This window comes from Lutra lutra, chromosome 10 (genome assembly GCF_902655055.1).
Source record: "Lutra lutra chromosome 10, mLutLut1.2, whole genome shotgun sequence".
In the NCBI taxonomy this organism is placed as follows: Eukaryota; Metazoa; Chordata; class Mammalia; order Carnivora; family Mustelidae; genus Lutra; species Lutra lutra.
In genome coordinates, this window is record NC_062287.1 from 6004466 (window position 1) to 6015182 (window position 10717).

The 10717-nt window shown below is 37.2% G+C and overlaps 1 protein-coding gene across 1 annotated transcript in view; it reads left to right on the forward strand.

The window, feature by feature from the left end:
• Window positions 1–10717, forward strand: part of DDX10 (DEAD-box helicase 10) — a 271491-nt gene that overhangs the window by 85020 nt on the left and 175754 nt on the right. The window lies entirely within an intron of this gene.

Here is a 10717-nt window from a genome sequence, read left to right on the forward strand (position 1 = left end):
CCCAAAGAGAAAGTAGGCACCCTCTGGCAGAATCTCTGGTTCATAGAGGGAGTCAGAGTGAATCTATCATATACTTTTTGTATTCTCAACACCGCTTGCAGGTTCATTTGCCGTGGGTATTTGGGATGTTTGACAGGATTATATCATTTACTTTAAAAATTTATATTCCTTCATTCTATAAAGATTTGATATAGCCCACAGGAAATACTTACTAAATAGTGAAATAAAAGTGAAACGGCTGGATTTTGTCAAGTGACAGGAGAAAAGATGCATAGCATGGGGAAAAAGGAATAATAGAGGAATTGTACTAATTTTCTCTGGCTGCTATAATAAATTACTACAAAATTAGCGGTTGGAAGTAACACAGATTTATTATCTTACAGTTCTGTAGTTCTGAAGTCTGAAATGGGTCTCACTGGGTGAAAAGCAAGGTGTCAGCAGGGCTGTGTTCTTTTCTGGAGGCTTTAGGGGTAAGTCTGTTTCCTTGTCCTTTCTGGCCCTCTAGAGGCTGTCCACATTCCTAGGCTCCTTGACATCTTTCCGTGTCTTCAAAACCAGTAACATACATACAACAAGCAACAAAGATGCATTGAGTTCATACATCATATCACATCACCCTGACTTCTTCTTCTGCCTCCTCCATCCATGTGTAAGGAACTGTTGTGTAAGGATTACACTGGGCTCACTGGGCTCACCTGGATAAGCCAGGATAATCTCCCTAATTTAAGGTTAGCTGATTAGCAACCTTAATTTCCTTTTGCCGTGTAGCATAATAGATTTATAGGATGGATTAGCCCATGGACGTTTTCAAGGTGGTGGTGGGGGCATTTTTCTGCCTACCACAGGGGTTGACCAGAATGCCCCACGTACTTGTTCTAGTTAGATTATAATTGTGTTTTTAAGGTGTCTCTATGGCAGCCAAAGGGAGAAGAGGAAATAGTGCTTGCATATGGTGTTTTCTTTTTCCCCACACTAACAAATATACTAGTTCTAGTAGTGTTGTTGTAGTATAATCCGTAATGATCCTCTTTTGTTCTTCCCTCAACCATGTTGAGTTTTGCATTACTGGAGGTTGGTATTCGTATTATTAATATATGTAATGAAAAATTGGTAACAGTAATACTTGTTTATCTCCTAGATGTTATCTATTAGATGTTATCTAATTATCTAATTATCTAACTATCTAATCCAGTATTAAAACAAAAAAGCTAAAAACCAGTAACCTTCAAAACATTCATTTTATGAGATTGATGATACTTTTTTCCATCAATTGTGCTGGTGCTGCAGTGGGTGATGAGTCAGTTTCCTATTTGATTTGAAGTTTTCTAGCCTTTGCTCTGAATTTTCATAGTTCTGCTTGGTGCAGTGTGGTTGTCAGTACTCCACTGACCTCAGATTTTAGATACGGTTGTAGGATGGTCCTCCACGTGATCCAGGCTATAAACTAATAAGGTTTTTAGGTTGTCACTGAAATAAAAATGCAAAATTATATAAGTTTTTATAGTGAATTTGTACTTCATAGAGACCTTGACTATGTCTCAGGGCTTTGAGACCTACTCAACTGGGCAGAATTTGGTTTTGTTCCGTCATCCTGCACCTGTTTTCTTCACAAGTTATGTAGCTCATGACCTTTAGGTTTTCCGTGTATTCCTTTAAGTCCGTAGCTCTTACTTGGATGTGGCAGTGAGACTTTTATTGTAAGTTGTTGTTTACCTTGCAGGTGTCCTGTTTTATCAGGTGTCCTTACAAAATAATCCGAAAGAAGGGAGTTTTTTTAGTATCCATACTGTGTCAAAGAAGGAGATACTTTCATGTGGGGGATGTTTTTCTTAGTTTCCTTCTATTTCACTGTGGTGTCAAATTTGTCTATGAAAGTTCCGATACATCTAGAGATATCTCTTGCTCCGTTTAGTGTAAAAAGAAAGAGAGATAACCAGCTGTAAGAGTTTGAGCTAAAGTGTGTGTGTGAGTGGAGGGCTTATCTACCAACTCTCAGGTTTCTTAATGGTTCTTTTCTTTGAATCTGGAACTTTCACTTTATATCTTTTCCTTTTTGTTAATGTTTTCTGTGTTGTATGTATATAGTTTGGTTTTTCTTAGCATTGTTTTGCTTAAATTTTAAGAATTTGTATATCAAACTGAATTTTGTTTGGGATATGTGCTGTGTCTTCAAGAAATACGTCTCAGGGCGCCTGGATGGCTCAGTCAGTTAATCATCTGCCTTTGGCTCAGGTCGTGATCCCAGGGTTTTGTGATTGGCCTGCTTCAGGCTCCCTGTTCAGTGAGGAGTTTGTTTCTCCCTCTCCCTCTGCTCTTTCCCCCTCTGGTGCTTTCTTTCATGTACATGCATGTGCTCTCTCTCAAACAGATAAATAAATAAAATCTTAAAAAAAGAACTACATCTTTTTAAGGTAGTTGGCAATAACTCATTAGATTACATGGTGGGTTTGATTTGTGAGGGTGGGTGTTGGTGGGCATGTGAAGACTTAAGGAGAGATAGGGAAGGATATAGAGACATTAAAATGTTTCTACTACTTTTATCTAACTTTGAAAATAATTACCACATTTAATGTATTGAAAAGAAGACCTGAAACTTGTTCCAGTTCCCATATGCTTTCATATTAGTTCATATGAGAGTGTTCCTAAATTGACCTTTTAGAACTACAGGTTATTCATTTGGGCAGCTTAGGAGCCTGAGAACACCTTCCTTTATATTGTCTTTTTTAATGTAGTGCATATAATAAAATCATCATGTTTTTATTGGCCAACTATGTGATTGTGTTGGGATTTGGTTAGGACATGGTTTTGCTGAAATACAACATAACATTGTTTGTTTTAAAAAATAATTGGAGGTTCAGAGCCTGTAATGGGAAACGTGGTTACCTTATCCTGTCTGTAACCATTAACCTACAGGTGAATGGCAATTTGACCCAGAAGTCTATAGAGTTCAGGAGGGAAAAACCTTCTCTTATGCTGTTCTCAGAAGAATTTTAAGTTCGATTTTTCTTAACTTTTGCCATTTATTCTTTCTCATGGATTATTTTGATGGCTCTTTTCTATATTATTGGCAGAGCTATTCACTTAAATCTTCTTTGAAATGATGTGAAAGATCTTAGGACTGCAAGATGGAATAAACAAAGTAATTCATTCACCTAAGCACGTGTTATCGGAATTCTAGCTATGTGACAAAACCGAGCTCATATGTAGTTCTTTACTAGGGCCTCTAGAAAAAATGATGCCGGTACAAGGTATAAAATGAAAACAGTTTCCAAACTCTCATTACTTCAGAGAGCCTTTATTTTGGAGTGTGGTAAGACTTCCAAGGACCTGGTCGGTTGTCTGGCTTTTCTTCCCCAAATGTGGCAGCAGTATGAACAACCTTCAAGAATGAGAAAGCCAGCAGATCTCTTTTCAGCTCTTCAGAATGCTCAAAGCAGGCATGTTGTGTAGGAAGACTGACTCCATTTTGATTTCATATGAAAATTGTTTTATTATGTACTTGTGTTTTTCTCTCAGAGAACAGTATTTCAGAGGCAGCTGCATGCTCAGTTTTTTTGTGGTCTATGAGGCCGTTCTTTTTGCTTGGCAGTAACTGCAGTGGGTGTGAAGTCATATTTGGCATCCTCTTTGATTCTGGACTTAATTTCCAAATGGCTATTAGTTAACTCTTTTAAAGACCTTTTGGACTTTCAGTCCCCTCTAATATAAAATTTACTTGATTTAGAATGTTGTTACTTTTGGCTTGGTGAGATTGCTATTTTCCATCAGTGTGTCACCTTCATTGATCAAGAGATTACTGATCATAATTTCTTTGTTAGTTGGGGAGCTCAGAAAACACGGGTGGACCACTGTATCAGGGAGGTAAGTGTTTTAGAGAAAGGATCAAGCTTAAGTCCAGATGTATTCTCCTTATAAGGCATTTCAGCAGCTGTAGTGGTGGTGTTTCTACTCCAACTGGCACATCTTTTGGCTTCTTCCACTTGGAGGTGAAAAAATAAGGAAGCATCAGATAGGGGAAGTGTCTTGGAGAAGTAAAGCTTACTGGTGGCCTGGAGAGTTGTATATTGAAAGAAACTTGAATACCATGTGGAAGCATGCTATATTACTATGGGAGATGTACTCAGAATGGAAATAAGGTCTAATTTATAATAAATCATTAAGTAAATATACGTAATATTTTCTTTAGTAATATAAATGTGAAAAATCAAAGTTTGACTTACTGCTCTCATTGAGAATGACTATGATTGATGTTTATTGATCACTGGGACTTCTCAGTCTCAGTTCTGGTAGTTGGGTTAGAACAATAATCCTTCTTTTGGATTGAACCTGCTGTTCCTAATTTTCTTAAATTATTAAGAAGGAAGGCTTGCATATATTTAAAGTGAAGAATTATGAGCAAGTCCTAGCCAGCAGTACTTTTGTCCCAGTATTGTACATGGATAAAAGTACAATTACTAAATCTGATTCATTGTCAAATCTGTTTATGTTGAGAACATTACTATTACAGCCTACCAGATATGAATCAGAGGTAACTTTTCCTTAACTCCTTGTCCTGAACCCCTCCTGATTTGTCATAATCACTTTATAGTGGACACAGTAAAGCTGCTATTAGAGAACAAACAACTTGACCTCATCTTAAGTATTGTATTCAGCCAAAGTTGTATAAAGGGACATTTTGTGTATTTAAAGACATTTCCTTATTGACTTCTGTTGTAACTTAAGTGCTATGATAATAAAAGATTTGTACCCAGTACATAATAAAAATCTTAAATATTCAATTCAAAGGGCATTTAGTCTTTAATGATACGAAATCGGACATTTAATCCTCCAATAACTCTTGCAAGAAAGTACTCAAATGGATGGAGTCTTTATGACCTTACTCTTAAAAGACTCAAGTCATGTCAGAATGATAGTTAATTTCTGTTAGTTTTTAGAGGTTTCTATACATGTTACTTAGTAAGCTTTCAACCACTTTCAACTGAACTAAATATTTAAGCGTTTGGATTGATTCCAGGAACTTGCTATATTCTAGATAAGTGCCACACATGGATTTCTTTTCATCCCCTGCCCCCTTAATACCATTCACCTTGTGTCTATATACCTCCACTTAAAAGAATAAAGAGTTAATTTTGGCATCAGTGAATGATATGCTGGGCTTTTAGAGAGAATTATAGATGTGTACAGAGTCACTGAGTAAGACTTGAAGATTTATAAAGAAGTGCTACATATTAGAAGGATAGCATATAGTAAATGGTTTTTATTTTTATTTTTATTTTTATTTTTTTTTTTAAGTTAAGATAGATTCTGGCAGTGAAAACTAGCAAGCAGCCTTGATCTTTTGTTGCAATTCTGAAACTTAGTAAACAGATGTAAGCAACACAGGGAAGACAATGGAATGAACTCTAGGAGCCAGTGTGGATCACTCATTTTGTATATAGCTCATTTCATTTTCTAGCAGGTTTGTTAGATTGAAAAATACAGGGAATTCTTTAGATGTGTAGTGTCTTCTGCTTGTGACAGATACCCTCAGGGCATCTTTGGTTGCTAGGTAAAGAAACTGGGAAACCCCAAAGAACTGTCTGTTTTGTTCTAAAGCAGTACTAAAAGTATGATCTGCAAACCAGGTTCAGTCCGCTGATACTGACCTTGATCAAGTGGCTGTTCATGTTTCTAACCTTGACTGTTAATTTCTGTCTTCCTCATAGCAGACCTGCGAGAGCTAGCCTAGACGCTGTGTCAGCTCCCTTCCTTGCTCTCAAATTCTGATGTTTGGGGTATTTTTTGTCCTAATGATTCTATTTGGTTTGCCTGTCACTGAATGAAATGCTCAAATATATAATACATGTGTTACTTATGTCTTTTTATTTAAATTCTAGAGATCCAGAACTAGCTGTAACCAGAGATCCAGGCTAGCTGTCTAGTTTTCACTGCCAGCATCTACCTTAACTTAAAAATATAATAACATAACACAGATATGTACTAGTGAGGTAGAAACAGATCAGGAGTCCATATTTAGGTATCAGAAGTCAACAGACTGTGTAGTCATTCCTCCTTGAGCTATTTTCCCATTTAGGAGGATCATGTTATCAAGCAAACAGTGTGGCTTATTTATATTGTGCTTGTGAAAACAAAGAAGTACACAAACAAATCAGGGACTATAGGATAATAAATAGATCCCTTTCTGTTGCTGATATGGGAACAGGGTATTGTCAGTGTAGATCAGAAGCCCGGGCTTAAAAACTGGGAAGCCAATGTGCAAAAACTAGGAAGGAGGCCCTGAAAGCAGGACGAGACCTTCAGGCCAGCTAGAGGCTTTCTTCTGCACTAAGGGGAACTTGATTACTAAGTTAAAGCCTTTAAGAGATGGAGGTTCTCAGAATACCTTTCTATGGTCTCACCCTGTGATGAGGCAGATCTTGCTGGAGGTGAGCAAATTGTATCCATTAAAGTTAGAGGGAAGCAAAGTTATTTCTAGATCAGTGATCTCAATTTTGGGGGACATTTATTTAAAAATTATGTACTATTTTACCTTATTTTCTATATTAAGTATTTTTATTCCACATACCCATGAAAAACACTGTCTGGTTGATGATGAATGTTCCTTTCCTTTTCCCTTTTTCAGAGCAGTGTTATTCCTTAAATGTCAAAATTGGCTCTTTCTTGCCTTGTATATAGAATGACTTGATTCCCATTAGAATATCTTTGAATTTCTGTATCATGTTTCAAACAAATAAATTCTAGTTAAAAGGCAACCGTTGTGCATAGGGATCCTTTTCTCCCTTCCTCTGTTGCTGCCTCTTGTGTTCTCACTGATTCTTGAACAGAGTTGTACTGTAGCACATGTCTCCATGCGAGTGGAAGAAGTTGGTGATCCTTGCCACAAATCCCCATGACTGGGCAGAACAGGTGCTCATTTAACAGATGCAGAGAAGGGCCTGATGCTCTTCTTCCTCTTGTTTCAGTTCCTCTGCTGCCAGACCCAGCTGCACAGTAGCAGAGGTACTGAGTTGAGAGCTCTGAATGGAGTGGGATGGCACTGATGTTTCATTTCATAGGCTTTCCTGAAGGTCATCTTCTCTTGCGCTTATTTTTATAGTCTCTGTCCTCTTGTTTTAAGGGGAATCCACAGTAACATAAATATTTCTAAGAAGTAAGTGAGGCATTCTAGCCCAGAAACAATGTGTTAATAACACATAAAACCAATCAAATTACCAGGTGAGAGATGTGGGGATGCTTGGCACATGTGAATGAACATATATTAAGATTTACCATCTCATTGAGCACCATGCTTTTTCCAGTGTTGAATTTATTGGGCTTCCTTTTTTTTTTTTTTTTTTTTGGCTTCCTTTTTTAAATGGGTAGAAAGCTTTGTGTTTTGAGATGTTTTATAGCTGTGTTTTGATATAACCAGAGTCATTTGGTGAAAGAACAGTGGACTTTTAAAATTGAGTTTAAATTGAGTTGTGAGTCATTGGATACTAGGTTCTGTTTTAATGGGGGAAATAAAGAAACCAGGTGGGAGAGAAAATACTTCATTCTGTTCAAAATGTATGTATAGTAAAAAACTAAGGGTTTCTCTAACTAGTAATACTGCACTGAACAGTTCAGTTTTAAAATTTTGTTTAAGAATAACTAATATTTAAAGAAAACATGCAAATACAACAATTCTGCCCTCATAAGCTTATACTCTGCTAGACGAGAAAGAGGGTATATAAGTAACAGAAACAAAGAACAATACAATGAGAACTATAAATGTTTTCAAATTGGCAGAAAATACAAATTGACAAGGGTCAACCATTCTAAATGTGGAGCTTTAATTTTGTTGGCCAGGTGAGAAAAGAAAATTGTGGAAATAGGCCATTTTGATTTCAAAGGTGAAACATCTGAATCCTTTGGTAGGCTTTAAATGAAAAAAATCTTTGTATTTTAGTGCAATTTTTTTTTTAAAGATTTTGTTTATTTATTTGACAGAGATCACAAGTAGAGAGGCAGAGAGAGAGAAGGGGAAGCAGGCTCCCCACTGAGCAGAGAGCCCCATGTGGGGCTCGATCCCAGGACCCTGAGATCATGACCTGAGCCGAAGGCAGGGGTTTAACCCACTGAGCCACCCAGGCGCCCCTTTAGTGCAATTTTATAACCCCAGATTTATGTTTGAGAACTGCCTTTGCAGGGCCGTCTGTGTTGTGTTAGAGTAGTGGCAATGTGAAATTTGCTTCTTGCAATGCTGTGGAATAACCAAACACAACATCAAAGGAGTATAATCCTGTCCAGGAAATTTTTGGTTTAGCCAAGTAGAACACAAGATGAAGAGTGAGAGAGTTGTTTACAGGGTTTGTTAATTAATTTTGGTGCAGGAGGGAAGTATTCTGAAGATGTTTTTCAGAAATGAAGTTCACTACTGTGCAGATCACTTTCAGTATGTTTGCAAACAGGCATTGTAAATTAGGACATTCAGAGGGCAAAACAACAAAAACAAACCAAGCTTAGGAAAAGCACACACACATGAAATGCTACCGTGACACTATAGAATGTAAGAAATACCAAATCTGATTTGAGATGGAATGAAATGGGGCATAGAATGCATTTTAAAACATTGCTTTCCTTGACTTTGTCTCTTAAAAATCTATAATGATTTGAGAACTGCGGTACAATGATTTAGTACTTGGATAAAATACCTTTTGCAGTGTCACAGCTATGGTGATTCTAGTATAAATCATAAAATAAAGTTAAAACTTCACATTCATTCTGTTTGCTTTGGAATAAAAGGCATGTTCTTTAGAAGCATATTCTGAGACAGGACACGCAAATGTAAACAGATCTACATGGGTTGCAGTTTAAAATCTAATACTTATGGGGCACCTGGGTGGCTCAGTGGGTTGGGCCTCTGCCTTCTGCTCGGGTCGTGGTCTCAGGGTCCTGGGATTGAGGCCTGCGTCAGGCTCTCTGCTAGGCAGGGGACCTCCTTCCCTCTCTCTCTCTGTCAAATAAATAAATACAATCTTAAAAAAAAAAAATCTAATAGTCATTTCTTTGTTTTTACTTTGTTTATTAACGTTCGTCCAAGATTTTAATTGACCTTCAAATTAAATAAAAATGTACCGAAGAAAGCAAAATTTTTTCATAGACTTGAAAGATAGAGGGAAGTCTTCAGTTTTAGTATTTTGCCAGTTCAGCAAAGTGGATTTGTACCGTGACGCTGAGGCAGTGACTGTAACGGTCTGTTACTGGCTTACCTCTGATGGAAGTGTTGGAACAGCTGTAGTGGTGCTGGATGTAAAAAGTTGGCTGCTTCTGGAGTTCCATGCAGCATCCTCGTATTTTCCCTTCATTGAATTCTTAAGCCCATGTAAACTTAGAGTATTTGATTTAAAAAACACCGGCATTCAGGTTTTAGGTACCACAGTATGAGAGAATTACTTACAGCTCTTTCAGACATGTTACTTAGGACTCGATGACAAGGTGTTGTTAGATTTAAGTAAATTAGGTGCTCTGTTTTAAATTTGGCCTAGAAAAATATTTGTAGCCACAGTCTCACATCAGCTGCTGAGAGGAAATAAAATATTTTGACGGCAGTTTGAGAGATTTGACAACCTCATATTAAATCCAAGAGTTACTTTGTATTTAATACATGTCAGTTTACTTCTGCATTGCAAAATATGTTCCTAACCGTGGTGGTTGACATTTGTTCCTGCACCTTGTTTTTCACGTGAGCACCACAAAATGATTTTTGATCTGCATCTCAATAGATAGGTTTTTAAAAAATTAAGTCAGATCTGCAATGCAGTCATTTAATTGCCCACTGTGTGCTTCGCATATTACTGGGTGCAGTGAGGTGGTATTGGATGAAGTGGAAGATTGAGTTAGGTGATGCTGTAACCAACTTCTTATTGTTGATGAATTTGACTATGTTTTAAGGAAATGGAAATAGCTTCTCATCAATATGTTGGAGTCTTGAATCATAGGTGCTTATAAAATGGATCATCGTGAGTCACAGTTGTATTTGTAACTTTAGCACGGCCTAATTTAAAGTTAATTGATGGGGATGCCTGGGTGGCTCAGTGGGTTAAAGCCTATGCCTTCAGATCAGGTCATGATCCCAGGGTCCTGGGATTGAGCGCCGCATCGGGCTCTCTGCTTAGCGGGAAGCCTGCTTCCTCCTCTCTCCATGCCTGCCTCTCTGCCTACTTGTGATCTCTCTCTGTCAAATAAATAAATAAAATCTTAAAAAAAAATTGATGGTATGTTGCTTTAAAACATGATTTCGAATTGTGTATTTTCCACAGCTTATTTCCATAGGTCTCTACATTTATAGTTCACATAGTGTTAGCCTTTGTTTCTGTTACTTTTGTACCCTTTTCCTCCTCTAGTCAATTATAAGCTTATGAAGGCAGAATTGTTTTGTTTGCTTTTATACCCTTCTTAGAACCTAGCACAATTTTCCTCAGGAAGAAGTAAATGAGTACATAACTAAGCAATTGGTTTTGTACCATTTATATGATGATATCCATTCCTTGTTCCTTGTAATGTCTGATCAGTCATTTATTTTTAGGATGACAGCTAAAATAAAAACAAGTGCATAATCTAGGTGAAAGTAGCTCTTATTAGCCACATGACTTTGGACATTCTTGCTTGAAAACCATTGTAAGCTAATTTTTTTCAGTTTTTTTTTTAATGATCGTCATTGCTTTAGCTGGACATTTCTTGAGCACCTACTAAG